Genomic DNA, 5,512 nt, shown 5'->3' with positions numbered 1-5,512 from the left:
AACTTATTAACACTTAAAGTATAACTTTGTGAACAAAAAGAGCAAAATATGTAATAGATGCATATGATTTACATATAATGTACATATTCAGGATATATTTTAAAAATGTAATTACTTGTAATTTTCTCTAATTCTCCCCCTGCTCCCCTCTATTCAGTTGTCTTTTTTTTTTTTTAAAGTGAATGTCATTTTATTTATTTATTTTATTTATTTATTGGCTTCATTGGGTCTTCGTTGCTGCACACGGGCCCTCTCTAGTTGCTGAGAGCGGGGGCTACTCTTCATTGTGGTGCGCAGGCTCCTCATTGTAGTGGCCTCTCTTGTTGTGGAGCACGGGCCCCAGGCGTGTGGGCTTCAATAGTTGCGGCACATGGGCTCAGCAGTTGTGGCTCACAGGCTCTAGAGCACAGGCTCAATAGTTGTGGCACACGGGCTTAGTTGCTCCGTGGCATGTGGAATCTTCCCAGGGCAGGAGTCGAACCTGTGTCCCCTGCATTGGCAGGCAGACTTTTCACCACTGCGCCACCTAGGAAGTTCCAGTTGTCTTTCTTGACTCTGAATTCAAACAGCACACATTTTTTTTCTAGCACTTATCACTTCCTACTTTGTATGTGATTTACTTATATATCCTATATACCTCCTTATTTATTCATTCAATGAATATTTTGTTAGGTGCCAATTGTGTGCCCAGCAATGCTGGATTTACAGTGGTAAATAAAGCAGACTTGGTCCATGCCTTCATGGGGCTTAGATGGGGAAAGAGAAAGTAGGGAAACATGAAGAAAATACATAAAAATTGAGATGAACCCTATAAAAGAACCAAGCAGAATAGGAATTTAGAGAATAATGAGGTGAGTAGGGAGCACTGAGGGGACAGCCAACGTTGGACGAGGTTCAGGGACATTCACAATAAGATGTGAACAGGGACAAGGGGAGTCTCATTCCAGGTAGAGGGCACAGCCTGTGCAAAGGCCCCAGGGTGGGAAGACCTTGCCCCAGTGTGGCTGGGGCCGTGAGCTAAGACAGAGGTGGCATTGTGGTTGAAGGGAGGGCACGACCAGGTCATGTGGGGCCTTGAAGCCAGGGTCAGAAGCTGAGGTTTTAGTTCAAGTTCAGTGGGAGGCCTCTGTGAGGTTTTAAGCAGAAGAGTGACACAATTCTTTCTATTTTTTTTTTTTATTTTAGTTAAGATCACTTTGGGGACATCCCTGGTAGTCCAGTTGGTAAGACTCCATGCTCCCAATTCAGGGGGCCTGGATTCAATCCCTGGTCGCGGAACTAGATCCTGCATGCATGCCACAACTAACAAGCCCACGTGCCACAACTAAGAGGTCAGCATGCCGCTACTAAAAGATCCCTCATACTGTAACTAAAAAAATAAAAAAATGGAAAGATCCCACATGCCACAGCGGTGACCCCATGTGCTGCAAGTAAGACCTGGTGCAGCCAAATAAATATTTAAAATATTTAAAAATAAATAAATACTTTTTTTTTTAACAGAAAAGATCACTTTGGTTCCTGAGTGGGGAATGGATTATAGCAAGACAAAGATATTTATTAGTCAGGAGACCAGACAGAAGGCCATGGCAGTGGCCCAGATGAGTCTTATTGTGGTTGGTGGTGGCAGAGAAGTGGCAGATTTGAGATAGGATTTGAATGTCCACCCAAAATAAATTTGATTTTAGAGTGTTTGACAATAAATAATAGATAGCAGGGCTGGTTTTACATATTCAAACATCAATTCAAACATGAATTCATTTTTCTTCTCCAGAAAAAGATTCAAGAAAGTTTACACGTAGCTGAATATAATATAATAGAACACATACACACAGACACGTAAATAATGAATGACAAAAAATAATATTAAAAGAGAAATAGGTTCATAAAGTCACACAGAACCAGGACTAAAGATAGCTGTATTCAGTGAACTCATACACCCTAGAAAGTGGTAGGATGATGAGAAAGAAAAAAAAAATAGCCCCTGACATCCACAATGGATTTGATATTCACAGCTAGATGTCAACATTATCACAAGCTGGTCTGGCACTCACAGTGTCACTTTGTTTTCCTGCTCCACAGAAACAGAATATCTATATCAAACGAGGTCCCTCTCAAAAGAGGTCCCTCACGATCAAGTGAGACAAAAACAAGGTTTCTCTGCAACACAAGATACCAAACGTTCCCCACATTTTACTGAGTAGGAGACTGGAATTTCTTCACCAACGTCAGCGTTCACCTTTCTCTAGTCTGACCTCCCCACGGAGATGACCTATTGAGATATCCTCTCATAGAACTGCCTCCGCTTTCTGATAACCCCCAATCCAGAGTAAGTCCCTCCTTCCTTCGGCTCTCCCCTAGACTAGTCCACCAGCGCCCAAATCCTTTACTAGCTTCCTTCTGACCCCCTCTTACTGAGACGCTCCATGGTTCCCCATGACATGTGTTCCCACCACTGCAACCCATACAAAAACCAACTTGTCCAACTATGGGTGTTCTTGGTGGTCTTTGAAGAACAATAAAAAGCAAAACCAATAGTCTGTTAGTGCCATGTTTTACACGGGGCAGTAAAAGACATCATCAGAAACATACATCTTTCTCTACTTTAGAGAGTGCGTACCTGTGTTCACTTGAGGAGGGCAGCGTTAGAGAAGGGGTAAGTTTACGGAAACCTGTTGGGTCAGTATCTCTCAGAATGAAAATTGGCAGTCACTGACTTTTAGAGGGCCCTGAGAATTTTTAGGTATGATCATTTTTTTAAGCTGTATATTTGAAAGTTCTTATCTTTTGGAGATGGATACTGAAATCCATCAGGAGAAAGGGGAAGTGGGTGGAGGTGTGGATGGAAAAAGACTGGTCATGGGTGGATAATATATAAAGCTGGGTGATGAGTAGATCAAAGTTTATTATATTATTTTCTTTACTGTTAAATTTTCCATAATAAAAAGTGAGAATAAAAAGATTTCTAGAGCCTAATTGCTCCTCTGTGTTCACAGTTTGGGGAGGCCCAAAGTGGAATGGGGCTGTGTCTGAATACATTGAGAATCAGGGTATTGGAATTTAATCAAGGATTCCAGAGTTATGTGTGAGGCAGGGCAGGCCTCTGAAAGATACTGTCTGAGGGGGCTGGAAAGTTCAGGGAGATATTAAGTCAAATGGACACTACAACTGTAACATCCATCACCTGGGGTTGGGTAACCAGGCATGAGGCAACTGGGAAGCAATGCAAGATGTAAAGAACAGAGCGAGAGGGTCTGGAATGGTAAGTGGGAGTCAAAACCTAGATATATTCCTTTAGCAGAGCTTAGTGTGCCTGAGGTCATATCTGCATTTGGAGTGGTTCTTAAAGATTACTTCGTTTGTACTGCTTGAGTCATGGAATCCAATAATTTCACTTTTCTTAACTTGGACGACAAGATTTCTAAGGTCTGACACATAAATCAAGCACTATGTTTTTGAAATAAATTTCTAAAATTTCTTTGCATTTTAATGGGGTTGATCTTCTTTCAGCCTTAGATAATTCTGGAAAAAAGAAACCCTTCATTCAAAGAATATTATTGACCATCTAGTATGTACTAGGTACAGACCGATATGTGGAGATAAATAGTACCTAACTCTATAGAGTTTAGAGTCTAGTGAGGAAGATAGAAATCAATCCAACAATCTCACAAATATAGTTACAAATTAAGGTAAGTGCTTTGAAGTACAAGAAGCTACTAAAGGATGTGGCTTACCCTAGTTGGAAGAATTAGCAGAGTAACCAGAAGTCATTGGAAGCCATGCTTATTGAGACAATAGAAGGATATAAAGCAGCATCTGACTGATCAGAAGCCTTGGTTTTTACTCCGAAGACAGAACAATGAATTACAAAGGGACGCACTCACATGGAGGATGAAATTTGTGGGTAAAAAGAGTTCCAAGATGATGAAGCCATCTTAGCCAACAGGAAAATGTCATGATCTGATGCATTCACCAAATTTGCCCCTCGTTGTTGCATTGTTTTCTCTCAAAAGCTTGAGACATGTGGTAAATGGTGTTTATGGAACCTGGGTGAAAAATTATCAGCTCAAAAAAGTCATACAAGTAAATATCTTGTGTTTATATCCACGTAGAACTCATATGTTGTATCCGTTGGTGGTAGCTTGTCGCTAAAGTAAAGATGTCCATCATCAATCAATTGCTTCCCTTATGTACCTACGCTATTCCCCCATTGAGAGGTAGAGTCTCTTCCTCTTCTTCCTTGAATCTAGGCTGGGCTGTAGTTGCTTTGTCACCTGAATCTAGCAGAAGACACTCTGGGTCATTCCTAGGCTCAGGCTGTAAGATCATTGGCAGTTTCTGTTTCCTTTCTCTTGGAGCCTTAAGCCACCATATAAGAAGTCTAGGCCCCTCTGCTGGAGAAAGGTGTCATGGGGAGAAGCACTGAGACACCAGGTAAATCAGTGGAGAAGCTGTCTTGGAAGCCCAGCCCAGACTGGCTTTCAGATGACTCAGCACTAAGTGCCACTGCATGAGAACAAGGCAGCTAGGCTGAGTTGACCCACAGAACCACGAGGGTCAATGATATATTGTTGTTTTAAGACACTACATTTTGGGGTGGTTTTGGCAACAGGTAACCAGAAATCATCTCTAACTCCCAGGACCTGCAAGAAGGTGGCTTGTGCTCCACAAATCCTTCTTAAGTCAAGTTTGCATTGAACTGTCTTTTGTAGAACAAACCAGATCTCACCAAAACTCACTGTGGCTCTTTGTAAGGGGTACTGGGGAAAATTTGCAGGATAGAAGGTGTTGTCTTGCATGCTCCTATTGGAAGTGTGTGAAATGGCAGTGATTAGGGGAAGGCTAATATTTATTGAGGCTCTATTATGATCCAGAGACAGTACCATGCACTTGACGTATGCTATCCTCTGTCATTCTCAATACAGCCGTTAAAAGGAGATGACATAATTATCCCCAATTTATTTATTTATTTATTTTTAAATTTTATTTATTTATTATTTTTTTGGGGGTACACCAAGTTCAATCATCTGTTTTTATAAAAATATGGAACGCTTCATGAATTTGCGTGTCATCCTTGCGCAGGGGCCATGCTAATCTTCTCTGTATCGTTCCAATTTTAGTATATGTGCTGCCGAAGCGAGCACTATCCCCAATTTATTGATGAGAAAACTGAGGCCACAAAGTTGCAGCATGGGGCATGGCAGGGCCCAGTTGTAGAACTGTTTGATTTCTTTAATAGTTTTTTTAAAAAATTAATTTATTTTTTGGCTGCGCTGGGTCTTCGTTGCTGCGTCTGGGCTTTATCTAGTTGTGGCGAGTGGGGGCTACTCTTTGTTGTGGTGCGTGGGCTTCTTATTGCAGTGGCTTCTCTTGTTGCAGAGCACGGGCTCTTGGGACACGGGCTTCAGTAGTTGTGGCACATGGGCTCAATAGTTGTGGCTCGCGAGCTCTAGAGCGCAGGCTCAGTAATTGTGGCCCAGGAGCTTAGTTGCTCCGTGGTATGTGGGAATCTTCC

The 5,512-nt window shown here is 41.8% G+C and overlaps 1 non-coding gene across 1 annotated transcript; it reads right to left on the bottom strand.

Annotated features, from left to right (window-relative positions):
• Positions 1-5,034: 5,034 nt before the first annotated feature.
• Positions 5,035-5,141, bottom strand: LOC130856261 (U6 spliceosomal RNA). The gene has a single exon (XR_009054539.1). It is a non-coding gene; the product is annotated as a U6 spliceosomal RNA (small nuclear RNA).
• Positions 5,142-5,512: the final 371 nt, after the last annotated feature.

The sequence above is a fragment of the Hippopotamus amphibius genome, chromosome 6, assembly GCF_030028045.1.
Source record: "Hippopotamus amphibius kiboko isolate mHipAmp2 chromosome 6, mHipAmp2.hap2, whole genome shotgun sequence".
NCBI lineage: Eukaryota > Metazoa > Chordata > Mammalia > Artiodactyla > Hippopotamidae > Hippopotamus > Hippopotamus amphibius.
This window is presented reverse-complemented; position numbering and strand designations above follow the sequence as displayed.